Source organism: Trachurus japonicus, chromosome 5, assembly GCF_045865225.1.
Source record: "Trachurus japonicus isolate A0001 chromosome 5, Traja_1.0".
Lineage (NCBI taxonomy): Eukaryota > Metazoa > Chordata > Actinopteri > Carangiformes > Carangidae > Trachurus > Trachurus japonicus.
This window is the reverse complement of record NC_140911.1, coordinates 9,147,738-9,161,020: the sequence shown is the minus strand read 5'-3', so window position 1 is coordinate 9,161,020 and position 13,283 is coordinate 9,147,738. Positions and strand designations below refer to the sequence as shown.

Sequence of the window (13,283 nt, the reverse complement as noted above, 5' to 3'; positions counted from 1 at the left end):
TAATGGTTGTGAATGGGGCTCACTTTTCTTCGTTCAAAAAGACACACCAAAAAAACATCCAAATACCTCCATGCTGCTCGTCTGTAATGTCCCTCTTGTATTGAAGCCCCGACATGAGAAATTGTTCCGCCGGTCAGTGCACATCACACAGGAAGAGCAGTGAACTGAGACACTGGGAGCTTCCGCTGCAAACAAGCTTAAAATATATACTTATTTAATTTTTTTTCGGAACAATTTCTCATGTTGGACAAAGAAAAGTGAGCACCATTCACAACCATTATATGGACAAATACTGCTGCGCGGACCCCCCTGTAACTCCGAGAAGGCACGGAGGACTCTGAAACTTCTCCCAGCCCTTAGTCGACATGAGGGTGAGCAGATAATGAGTGAAATTTGAATTTTGGGTGAACTATCCCTTTAAGTTTGAACTTGAACCATCTCATTATCAAACATCCCCTCCAGTTAACTTTTGTGTTGCTTCAAAAAAGGGGGAAAAAAAGCTCTTGTGAAGTTGTTGTTGCGGATTACATCCCCCAGTGACCCTGGGCTTAAAATGCAACAAGGGGGCTGCTGCCCACGCTGGATGATAAGTCTCTAGTGTCTGACACATGCACATAAATCACACACACAGAATCAATGTAGCATCAGAAGGCTTGAGACAATCCCCCTGCATCTCCTCCACTACCAGTAGTCCATCTGTTTAACTTTAAAATGAAAATGCTGCAGGGCTTTGAAACATATGGTGTGTGTGCACAGTAAAACACATACACACACATGCATACATACACACTCCTCATCACAGACTGCTGGTGTGGACAGACAGCTCAGAAGGGGAAGCTGACTAAGCAGCAACAGCTCCACACTCAGCCAACCGTCATGTCATCTCTCATGGGCCCAGCGCACCATAACAACAGCCTGCAGGGTCGATATCCCAGCAGCTAGCTACTGTGGGTTTTTTGGAACCGGTGGAAACATGGAAATAAATTTTAAAGGGATACGCCAACATTTTTTTGTGTGTCTTGCCTCACTCCCGGACCCGAGTCCTTTCGACTGTGCGTGCAGCAACAAGGGCGATAGAGCCGTAACGCCCATAATTAGCTTAGCTCAAACGCTGGAAGTGCATAGGTAGTGTTAGCCTGCCTCCTACCCCAGCCGAAATCAGCAGTCAGAAGCTGATTTCATTTTAGCTCTAAACTCTGTAAATATATCACTTTATCGACATTTCAAACATGTTTAGGTGAGAAAGTAGCTGTTTAGATCAGCAGTGTGTCGCCAATTTGTCTAAATACCAGCTGTTTACAATTTTGTTCGGACGAATTCGGCGCTACTCAAGCTAGCCCTTGTGACCAACGCACTTCCGGTTACTTTCACAAAATAAAACACCCGTTGCCCTTTACATACAGAAGTGCTTTTAGTTTGAAATAGGAAGCTAACCTACCCTCGATGTAGCTAGCTTGAACCAAAATAAACCGTCTTTGCTTGAACCCTCCGTTTTGACCGATCTCGTTCCGTTACCGGCATTTGACCGCTCAAGATGCCTTACCGGAGAGTTTTGTCAGCTCTGAGACGAAGATCGGCCCGTCGGTTTCCGTTAAGAGATGCTGAAGAATGTCTCTGATGACTTTAGGTGGAGGCAGGCTAACACTACCTATACACTTCCAGCGTTTGAGCTAAGCTAATTACGGGCGATACGGCTCTATCTCCCTTGTTACTGCACGCACAATCAAAAGGATGGTGTCTATCTGCTTGTCATGGACTCGGGAGTGAGGCAAGACATGAAAAAAAAAAGTTGGCGTATCCCTTTAAAACTGAAAAAAAAAAAAACACAACGGAGGCTCACAGAAATCTGGCTGCATTGAGAATCTGTGCAGGTTTAGTAATAGTCAAACATGTCACAACATACTAGTGAGTCTATGTGCTCATCTTCTCCGTCTGGCTCTTTGTCAGCTGAGCTCAATGAGCCCTTTTTATCGAGAAGCTTCTCCACCAAGTGAGACACATGTTTCATGACAGGAAGTGGCCTTAGTGACCCCTCTGTTGTAGTAGTAGCAGTCAGGAGGTCTCATCGCCATCCCAGACAAGATGTTAGTCACACACACAACTTGCGCGCATTCCTCATCCTCCTATTTTTGTGAACTTCCTTGTTCTGAGCAGAAGGAACTGGTTTTTAATCTTCTTGAATCATGGATTTCTTTCTTGTTGTGTTTTTTTTTTATGTTTTCCTCCCTGTTTCCTGGCAACCACAACAGCTCATTAGCTTGATGTAGCATGTTGTCAGTGAAGAAATGAGGCAAAAGGATGAGAAAGTAAAGGTGCGCCTATGAAATATTTAGTATCACACTATATTAGGTGTATAAATATCCGCATATATAAGCCTGGAGCTGTAATAAGCCCCTCCGCCATCCTGCTGTGCTCTGATGAATTGGGTTCCCTGTTGACTTCGGTGGGATTCTCATCCCTGCGCATCCTGACAGTGACTGACAGGACGCTTGATGTGATGCTGCTGATCCTCTGATGCGAGCTGTAATGGGAAAACAGCTGGTATCACAATTTCTTGCATCGTAGAAATAGAACCCCACGCTCGTGATGGGTGCAGCAGCATGCATGGCACAAACAGGAACCAACCGTTAAAATAGCAGTCCTTTGCTCCGGTGTTATAATAAGTAATGTGAAATGGAGCTTTTTTGAAATGTCACACACGGCCTTTCAAACGCAAAGGTGCGTGGTTTGCTTTTTGCAGGCTTTCCTCCTCTAATTGGCTCCTAAATGTCATTTTTCTAAGAGGTTGTACGGTCGGCGTGGCTGCAGGCTCGGATTGCTCATCGCTCTTTTATTTAGGAAATGGATTTGAGCCCAGCAGGTTTCCTCTGGCTGCGCCATAGGTTTAAATAGTCACAGCACACACTTCTGTTTCTGCCCTATTTGGGATATAAAGACATCACAATGAGGGCCTTTGATGAATTGGGAAGTTAGGGGGGGGTGGTGGAGAAAGTGAGGTTGTGTCTATGTGTGTGTCTGTGCGTGTGTGTGTGTTTCAGACTGCTTATGCTTCTGCTGGATTTACAATCAGCATCTGGCTTGTTAAAGAGGATCATTCAGGAGGTCTGATCTAGACCCCACTCGAGTTAATGACAACATCAGTGATGCTGGGGCAGGATTACTACCCCACAGGTTTATAAGGGTGTAGGCTTAACAAGAATTTACACACACACACACACACACACACACACACATATACGCAGGCTCTGGCACCCGGACAGAGCTGATTGTTTTCCAGTGGAATCATTCGGCCCTGCTCTGCAGACCTCACTATCCCTTCCTTTTCCATCCTCTTCCCTCTGTCCTCGTCCTGCCGGAGGGGGACAAAGAGCAGCTTGTTTCTGGTGCTGTGACCTACTTCAGCCCAGAAAAGACCAGAACCAGACAGAACTGGAGGAGGAAAGCAGAGAAAATACCCTTCAATCCATCACATCACATCCCTCCATCCATCCCATCTGTCTCTGCAGCCATTTATTTTTATGACACTAATTGGGGGTATGGGTTACGACCGTAGTGAGCGGAGGAAAGTCATTAAGGACTTGAACAGTCGTTTCCAAATCGTTCAAGGATGAAATGTGCTCAGATGAAACTGTAACTAAAATGTTAACCTGCTAAGATTTACCTGCCAAATTCCTGCGTATTATCACTGTGTGGATGAAGGAAGGAAGGAAGGAAGAGATTCTTATTGTGTAGCATCACCTGTATAAGATTTAGAAATTACAATTTAACATTTTATATGAATGGGAGGCAGTTTGTGTCTGGCCTCAGGTGGAGTAAAACAGTTTGTCATCCTCAGTTGTGGCCTCAATTACAGCGTTATTCACCGGGCAGAGTCACATGATCGCCACAGGACAAGTGCTGAGGATTTCCTGTCTGGCAGTGGAGCAGGAAAAGGTGTCTGAAGGAATGAATGAATGGATGTCATCAGTGTCACAACAATAGTCTAGAGGAGTGTTTTACTTCCTCACTCCACTTGAGAACATATATGTATGAATGACTTGACTGTACAGAGGCATTCAGTATAAATAGTATCATTATTATCTGTAGTATAGTTTCTTTTTTGTCCAGTCTGTAGTTTGAGCTTTGTATAATATTTATGGTAAAAGACGTAGATGTTCATATGTGCACTTAAAATGAAACATGCCCACCACAATGTTCATACTGTCTTTAATAAATGCAGCACCATCCTGCTTGTAGGTGCTGCTGTAACATTTTTAAAGCGTTTCACCGTAGCGTATACCAACCACACGGTCAACATAAAAACCACAGGAAAGCTGTTGCTGCGCCCACAAACTACCTCTGTTTTTGCTCTGTGTGCCTTTGACTGCCGGGAATAAGGGGTGTGGGGGGAAGTGGTGGTGGTGGTGGTGGTGGGGGGGGGGCTGGGGCTGGGGGCAGGTGAGAATCAGGAAGAGAAGAGTCTTTGTATTTTGGTTACAAAAACTCTTTTCTCCCCTTATTATTTCCCTCAGTTCTTCTCAGGTTGATGCATTATTCATACGCTGAAATATTCATCGCTGGTTTTACTTTTTTTTTTTTTTTTTTCAAATGAGGTGATTGTGGTCTGGTCACTAGAAGACAAGTTCTTTGTCCCCCATGAGCAGCTGTTTGCATCAAGGATTTAAAACACAGTGCAAACACAAGCCAGACGGGAGCAACAGCGGGAGGATTAAAACAGTAGAAAAAGCATCAAGCAAATGTAATCAGCGGTGATCTTAAAACAGACAGAGGAGGAAGTGATATTGTGTGATGGATGACAATGTAAAACTATATCCTTCCTGGCGATCATTTGTCACTTGTATGTTTTTATACTGGGCTGCATAAAATAACAATGTCAAGGCAGCTCTCATATTTTTTAGATCTGCTTCGGCCTTAAAATAAGGAAGATGATGAAAAAATATATTTATATATTAATGAAGAAATGATCCAGAGTCTCAGTTGGATGCTGGGTAATGGTTAATCAACAGACCAAATTCAAGGTAAATGAAATCCACAGTGAGGTAAACGTGCTCAAAAAGAGCAAAAGCAAAATCGCCATCGGCTCGGCTGTGGGAGATGAAAAGGACTCAAAGATGAGACCGGACTGAGGAAAGCTGCAGATAATGAGCCACGAAAAAATGACTCAGAATAATATAGTGCAGGAATCTTGATCGTCTACTTGCTGTCGTGCTCTTCATGCTCTTTAATGACCTTTTTAAAAAGGTGATGTTTGCTTTTGAAGATATTTTCGACCCACAGACTTTGACACCTTATTGACCACAGCTTTTTTTTTTTTTTTTGATACATATTTGTTGAGGTCATAGCCTTTAAATGAGAGCAGACGTGTTACTTTCTGGGTGGAAATGTACAGAGATGAGGTGTCAAACTTGTGAGCGTGCGCTGCAGACAGCATGTGGTGAGCTGGCTGCACCCTGTCAGACGGCTTAACGGCAAGTAGCATATGATCCATTTATAATGAAGCTTATTTAAAAAGTATGAAGGAATAGAAATAAAATGTACATGCATAAAGTAAATGAAATAATCGGTGTGTTACTCTGGAATTAAAGAAGAAGTGGTACTTTTTGGGAAATGAATGGGAGTTGGAGAAGAGATGCTGTTCGGCATATTTCTGACCTTTTGTCAGAGCCGTGCTTGTTGTTGACCCTTGACCAGTTTCAGCTATGGGTACTATTAGTGCTGTACCTGACCAGACATGAGAGTGGTAGCAGTCTAGCCGAAACCAAATTGGTCGTTTTCTGAGCCGCAGGAAACGAGCTGTGAACACAACAATGAAATATTTTCACCTCTGTATTTGATATGGTTTCTAAGTAGTGGCTTATTTACATCCCGCAGTTATATGTTCAGTAATTTGCATTTATTTATGGCCACAAGACGAATGTAAGTCCAGTATTCACTCTGTTTTTAGCCTTGTTTTTTGGTCTCCAGTAACTCCTTTAGCTCCTAAATCCTCCGTCTAGTCACTCAACTGTGTCTGTTTGTTGTTTGGTGCTGCGCTGGTAAGTTGATTTATCATAGCTTTTTGCTGTAAACAGCTGCCTGCTGGCATTTAGCTTTTTCCAGAGCCTTGTCTGGGTAAGATGCTGTATGGACGGGAGAAGATTTGGATTTGGAGCAAAAAAAAAAGAAAAAAGATGTGCAACAAAGGTCGTCTGCCAGAAGTGAACCAGAGACGCTGCAGAAACTAAGCATCTCGCAGCTCGCTCTTCATGCAGAATCTTAGGAGTGTCATTTTGAAAATCATCATGCAAACCCACTGTAAAGTCATAATGATACAGGGATATTCATATCACCACCCACAGAGTCTAGCGTCAGTCAGTTTGCTTTTCTTTCACTGCAAAAACTCAAAATCTTTCCAAGAATATTTGTCTTATTTCTTGTCAAAATGTCTCATTTCTAGTCAAAACTAATCTCTTTCCACTTAAAATAAGACTCATCACCTAAGAATTAACTTGTTTTTAGATCATTTTCACTTGTTTCAAATACATTTTCACTTGAAATAAGTAGAAAAATCTGCCTGTGAAGTTTTTTGTGCTTGTAATAAGAAAGAAAAACTTGCTCCACTATCAGATTTTTCTACTTATTTCAAGTAAAAATATGCTTGACAGAAGTAAAAAGTGTCTAAAAACAAGCTACGTTTTACGTGATGAGTCTTATTTGAGGTAAAATGATATTTGTTTTGACTAGAAATCGACAAATAGTCTTGGTAAGACTTTGAGTTTTTGCAGTGTTCTTGGTTAGCATACAGTAGCCTATACGCTCTCTGGGCTGTCGGTCTTGTATTAAGTTTAGAATTGACTGTGTCTGAAACAGACTTGGTGTAATTGTATTATTGAATAGTTCAGTCACTGCTGCAGAGGCAGAGTCCTACTACTCTACGGCTTAATCGCCAGTGTGGGCTGTGCTGTGGTGCCATTTCCATTTCACGGCATCTGTGGCAGCACTTCATTGAGCTTGAGGAAAACTTCAAGCTGGCTCTTCGTCACACAGTTTATAAGGAGAGAAGGAGTACAGCAAAATATAATGTAACACATATCACAGGCCGGTTGGGTGGTCTGTCCTGAACGTCACGACCATCCATCATCTACTGTACACGCAGCAGCGCAGGTCAGGGTCGGGCGGTGGGAGGTATTTATATTTATAGTGGGGCTAGATGCCTCCTTCTGTCTCTGGTATGTGTGTGTGGGCAGCCGGGCCGAGAGGCACCTGTACGCTGTGTTGTTCTACAGCTGTACCTGTGGTGTTTGTGTTTGTGTGTGTGAGAGTGTGTGTGTGTTTCCACTGTGATTTAATTTTGCGCCTGCTGAAGCGCTCCAAATGAACACAGGCACAGGCCTTCTGCTGCCCAACACACACCCAGAGGGGGAGCAAAGCGTAAGTGCATGTGCCCTGATTTTCTTTTCTCTCTTCCAGTGAAAGCAAAGAGACGGATTTATCATTTCTGTGATGGCCTGTCAGCCTGCGTCGCACTGAAAGGCCGCGTCGTTCACTGCAGCACATGAAAGGCTGTCAGTTTAGGTTTAACCACCGAGGCTGCTGCTTTTTTTTTTACATTTTTTTTTTTTTACATTTTTATTCGATATTACACTGAGACCACAGATTAGATCCAGAATGTCTTTTGTCTAACAGCTGACATTTTGTTTTCTTTCATCTGCGCTATCTTGCCTGTAGTCCCTCCTTCTCTGTCTTATCGGGTTTTTTTGTGCGTTCCTCGCCCTTTCTCTCAACATTTGGAGGACGAGCTGTGGCATGTTAGGAATTCACTCAGCCACCCCTGCACCTTGCAGCACATCAGATACAGAGGAGGAGGAGGAGGAGGAGGAGGAGGAGGAGGAGGAGGAGGAGGAGGGGGGGATGAAGGCAATGAAGGCAGGACAGGAAACTCAGGTTAACTTGCTGCACTGACAGAAATGCACAGGTTTACTGCTGATATTCATCCTCTCAGCTTCACCGTGGTGTCAGCTCATGCCTGTGCTGTTGTGGAGCCCTCAGATAAAGCTCGTTCTGTGTATCAGCCCCGAAGAAGAGGAGGAGGAGGAGGAGGAGGAGGAGGAGGAGGAGGAGGAGGAGGAGGAGGGAAAAAAAAAACCCCAGAAGCTCACCAGGCTTCCAAACACGACTCGACATCCCCCCCTGCAGGCTGCGTTTTATTATACTGCCACATTTCAGAGGAAACTCGTCCCTGAGCTGGATTCAATAAAGCCGAGAAGTGTTGAGGAGGAGACAGCATTGATTCACTGCGTGCACCGACTGGTCAGCACTGATAGGAGCTGGAGCATTGTGTGTGTGTGTGTGTGTGTGTGTGTGTGTGTGTGTGTGTGTGTGTGTGTGTGTGCAGTGTGAAGCAGACAGGATGTCCTGTCAGAGCTAATGGAGACATTGCTTCTGACTCTCTGACGTCCAGGACTCATGTTGATAAAAAAAACAACCTCCATAGAGTTAAAAACTCATAGCACCACTAAGATTACTCTGTCTAATTAGATCCCATTTATATTTTATGTTGCTTTTGACTGTCAAAGGTTGTAATTTTAAGTGCTGATCCAACATCTGCTCAGGCCTTTTGCTCTCCACATACTTGACTCTTCAAATGGTTTCCTTTCCATACCCTCATTTTCCCTGCATCCGCCGCCCTTCGTTCCTAATTTTCCTGCCCTTTTCATCCCTTCTCCTGCCATCCCAGTCCTCCTTTTCTTCCCTCTCTCTCTCTTCCTTTCTGTCTTTCCTGTAATGAGCCCCATGTGGAGTAGTGTTGGTGTAATTAAAATGCACACCATTCATCTGGGAGGAAGGGAGTCTCCTTAATCTGCGTCAACCCACATTTTAGCCTCTGAGGATTTGCCTGCTGCGTGCCACGCACACACACGCACACACACACACACGCACACACACTTCCTCGCTATCTCTTGTCGCCATTCCTCGTAGTTTGAGCCCAGCTGTGCCCGGCCGTGTCACATTTAGAGTTTAGTGTGGACATAGAGTGATGGCGGTGATGGCTTTTTTTTTTTTTTTTCCCCCTCCTGTCCTCACCGGCTGCAGCAGATGAAGAGGGTGGATTGTGTTTAATTGATGAAGGCAGTTGGCCAGATGTAGGTGTGGACTATTTTAGGAAGCCAGGAGTAGAGCAGTAGATCTGTCACCCTCCCTACATCTGCCTGCTTTTACAGCAACTTTGGTCTCTCTGGGTTTTTACAGTTTTGTGCCTATAAACCATCAAACAGAAGTTTTAATCCCACGTGAAATTACTTCAAGCAAGTTTCCTTCCATATACTCTTTCCAAAAAATATATACTAGATAGAATATACTCATAGTCCTGAATGATATAATATCTCTGGTGTTATCTCTCGTCTCCTCACAAAGGATCAGAGTGATTCAGGAGGCTCATCTTTAAGACTGTGTGCTCAGATGTTCCTGGTTTTACTGTAGTCCCATTTTTGGTCACTGGGGAACAAGTCTGTGCTTTGCGCCGGAGTCTGTGTGTATCATGGTATGTTCCCTTGGCAGAGAGGGGGGCTGACACACCTCTGTGTGTTTGTGTAGTTTGTGGATGGGTCAGAGCATGTCTAGTATGCAGCGAAGGCAACTCCGAAGCTGCTGGTTTCTGTTTTTCAGCTTTATCTTGTAATCCTCTAAATTATAGGACTGTGCTCGAGGGAAATGAGCTGTTGATTTTCGATTAGGGTTGCTTCATTATAATACGAGACGTCCTAGACATTAAAGCGAGTCCTACAGGCCAAACAGAGTATTTGTTTCATGTAGCCTGCGGCAGGCTTGTGTTGTGCCGCGGTAACTCTATTTTGGAGCTGCAGATTCTTCATAACCAGGGTGAGGGCCAGTTCAGCTCCAGAGCTAAGTTGATTAACATCTCTGGTGTAAACCATCTGGACCAATGTCTGTGAAGACCGTGGTCTCCAGCAGCTGCAGTAAAAAAAACTTTGTTCTGGCATCAGCGGCGGATTCGCTCGGAGTCCTGCAGATATGCTTACCATGTATTTATGCAGCGTTTCAGTGGAGCCTCTGATGAAATCCTAACTATGTTTTGATCAGTTCTTATCATGTTTGCAGAGTGAATATGTGAACGTGTGGACGTGCTCTCATCTAGTCTGATCTGGTTTTATAGCTTTTCAGTTGGTGCTGTGTGTAAATGTGTAAAACTTAATGAAGATCAGGTCAGACATGAGAAAATGAGAGGTTCATGTCGACTGGACTAGACTTGTAAAAAGAAAAAAAAGAAAAGAAATCAACTGCACTGTGAGAAATGTGGTGAAGAAGGAGAAGTCTGAAGAAGTTTGCTTTTTAAAATAAGTTCATAGTTTCATTTCCTCTTCTTCTGGACCAGAGGTTGAGCTTAGACACTTCAGCGTTAGGTTCACCTGTCTGTATAATGGTCTGTCTCACACAACACACTTTGATATGGACGATACAGATTGACGGTTGTGTTGCCTCTGTGTCTTCATATCTGTGGGTGTGGTATAATTTGCTACAACCAAATGAGAGATGAAGATACACACACACACACACACACACACACACACACACACACACACTGCAGTAGTGTAAACACTGGGCTGTGCTGTGTCCATAATGAAACTCTATGGAATGTGTCCAGAGAAGAGACAGTGCTGTGAAACCCAGTCAACTGGTATGTCAGCCATGATCATCATGTTCGCCATGCGAACGCTAGGTTGCTCCAAGTGGATCTGGTATTGATCTGTCTCCTCTCTGTCTGGTTTTACACTGCAAAAACTGCAAAATCTTTCCAAGAATATTTGTCTTATTTCTTGTCAAAATGTCTAATTTCTAGTCAAAACTAATCTCTTTCCACTTAAAATAAGACTCATCACCTAAAAATGAACTTGTTTTTAGATCATTTTCACTTGTTTCAAACTAATTTTCACTTGAAATAAGTAGAAAATCTGCCAGTGAAAGCAGGGTTTTTGTGCTTGTTATAAGGAAGAAAAACTTGCTCCACTATCAGATTTTTCTACTTATTTCAAGTAAAAATATCCTTGAAAGAAGTAAAAAAGCGTCTAAAAACAAGCTACTTTTTAACGTGATGAGTCTTATTTTGAGTATAATGACTTTGACTAGAAATAAGACAAATATTCTTGGTAAGACATTTGAGTTTTTGCAGTGTACCCACTGAGACCTGGTGATACCACGGTGCGCCTCGCCTCACCTCGCCTCGCAGGCACGTTTTTATGTTCGGATGAAGTTGTAAAAGAGATCGAATTTTAATAATCTGATCCTCGTTGTGCTTCGGCGCTAAGATTAACGTGAGATGTAACGTTTAAAAGTGACTGTGAGTCATGAGTAACCCAAGCAGAGTTTGCCCTCTTCAGTGTGAAGGAGGGGCGGATTACACCTTTATATACCTTTGTGATACCACTCCCATAGATGGGCATGCCTCTGTTGATAAGAAGCTCTGCCTGCTCTCAGTTGTCCTCATCACGGCTTCCTGTGCTGTAACGTGCTCTGCCTGCCCAAGTTGGACAGCTCCAGACTTTTCCAGAGGAGGGGGGGGGTCGTCATTTGCGTGAGTAGTAACTCTTAACTTGAGCTTTCAGACAGCAGACAGACAGCTTGGTTCAACCTGACATAGCAGTAGGGCAGTTTGAGCCGGATGAACCTAACCCCCCCTCCCCAGCCATTAATTTTAACCTCTCCATCCCTTCTTTACCCCCCCTGTGTTCAGTAGCTACCCCTACTCTTCCCCCCTCCTCCTTCTCCTTCTCCTTCTCCTTCTCCTCATCTCCCGCTCTTTATACTGATGGTAGAGTTAAGAGAGGCAGTTCCTGCCTGGCAGACAGACCCCCGGTCCTTCTCCACTACTTCTTCGTCTTACTCTGTGTTATCTCCTCTTCATTTCCTTGGGTGTAACTGCTTGTCCTTTTCAAAGGTACGTCTCATGTCCATGTTACTGCAGCCGTGGTTTTGTCTTTCTTGACCCAGCGATTTATTTTTGGATGGAGGTTGAGTGTAGTCGTTCTTGAACGCACCTTGGCAATTTTGGTAATAATACAGTATTATCAGAACTGTTTATAGTTTGTTGAAGGCAGGTGCAGATTTAATACTAGATGATGGTGGTGTTGATTCATTTTCTGTATCTAACTCTTGGACTTTTGGACTTTTTACAAGTCTAACAAAGTGTCATATCTTGTTATTGTGGTAAATGCGAAGCAGTAATTACACACAGATCCTACAGTCTTTCTCATTGGATCCAGTTTGTTGTTAAATGTAGGGTTTTACTTTTTTTTAGGACTGTGAAATTCTGCAAGAGAAACTAAACCCTGCTGTGGTGAGTGAGCGCGCTAAAATAAGCCCAAGTATTCAGTAATACAGCCTGTGCTGCTCTTTATTAAATCCCCTATACTGTTGTGTGTTGCTCTACCTACTGGTTTTGGCTGCTAAATGAGTAGTTGTGTTGTTGGACTGCGTGGTTTTCTAAATACTAAATAACCCCTTCAGGCGGTGGTAGTAGATGGCAGCAGCCGGTGTGTAAATGTTGAATATGACCTTGTGTCCCCGCCGGTTGCAGCCTTGACAGCAACAAGCGGATTTAAGACATGTAAAGACTGCAGACAGATGAGAGTCAATGAGTAACTAAAGGAGCGGCTATGACAGTCTCCATGACTCACCTTTTACAAGTGCACCGCTGCTGATGTCAGTGCACATGGGGTTTTGAGCGATTGCGAAAGGCACTGTAATTATTTGGCCTGTGTGTGTGTGTGTGTGTGTACCGAACTGTTGCTGTACAATGTTTAATCTCAGTGTTTGAGTTGGGGTGTGCAAATATGGTTGAAATCTGTCATATTTTACATGATTTAATGTTGAAGTTGTTTTTTAATGGTTGGTATACTGTGTTTTCTGGCATCATATCAGATAACCAGATGGAAATGTTGATTTAAAGCTAATTCAATGAATGAAATGCTCATACTAATGCAGAAATCCTGTCAAATCTAATATTACCATGTGACTCTAGCACTTTGATCACAATGTTAAGATACAGTATCTCAGTGTATTAACAGTTTCTCTGTTCATTTTACAGTATATACATTTCATTTCATTTCATTTATTGGATCTCCATTAGCATCAGCACATTAACATAGCTGTTCTTCCTGGAGTCCAAACATTAAGTCAAAATTGACTATTATATTCTTCAAGGTCCATCAAGGAAAAAACAAAACAAAAACAGCTAATACAGTCACAACACATAGATACAATCATACAGTAGAGGCAGACATACGTAT

General features: G+C 43.3%; 1 protein-coding gene across 2 annotated transcripts in view; it reads left to right on the top strand.

Moving 5' to 3' along the window:
• The window catches only part of LOC146987050 (uncharacterized), a 33,038-nt gene that overhangs the window by 8,540 nt on the left and 11,215 nt on the right, over positions 1-13,283 (top strand). Inside the window, exon 1 of one of the 2 annotated variants that reach the window (XM_085776013.1) lies at positions 11,757-11,932. The exons of the other annotated variant lie outside the window; for it this stretch is intronic. The gene's annotated coding sequence lies outside the window, so the exon portion shown is untranslated. Of the gene's footprint in view, positions 1-11,756; positions 11,933-13,283 lie in introns of those variants that run through there. 2 annotated transcript variants of the gene reach the window in all.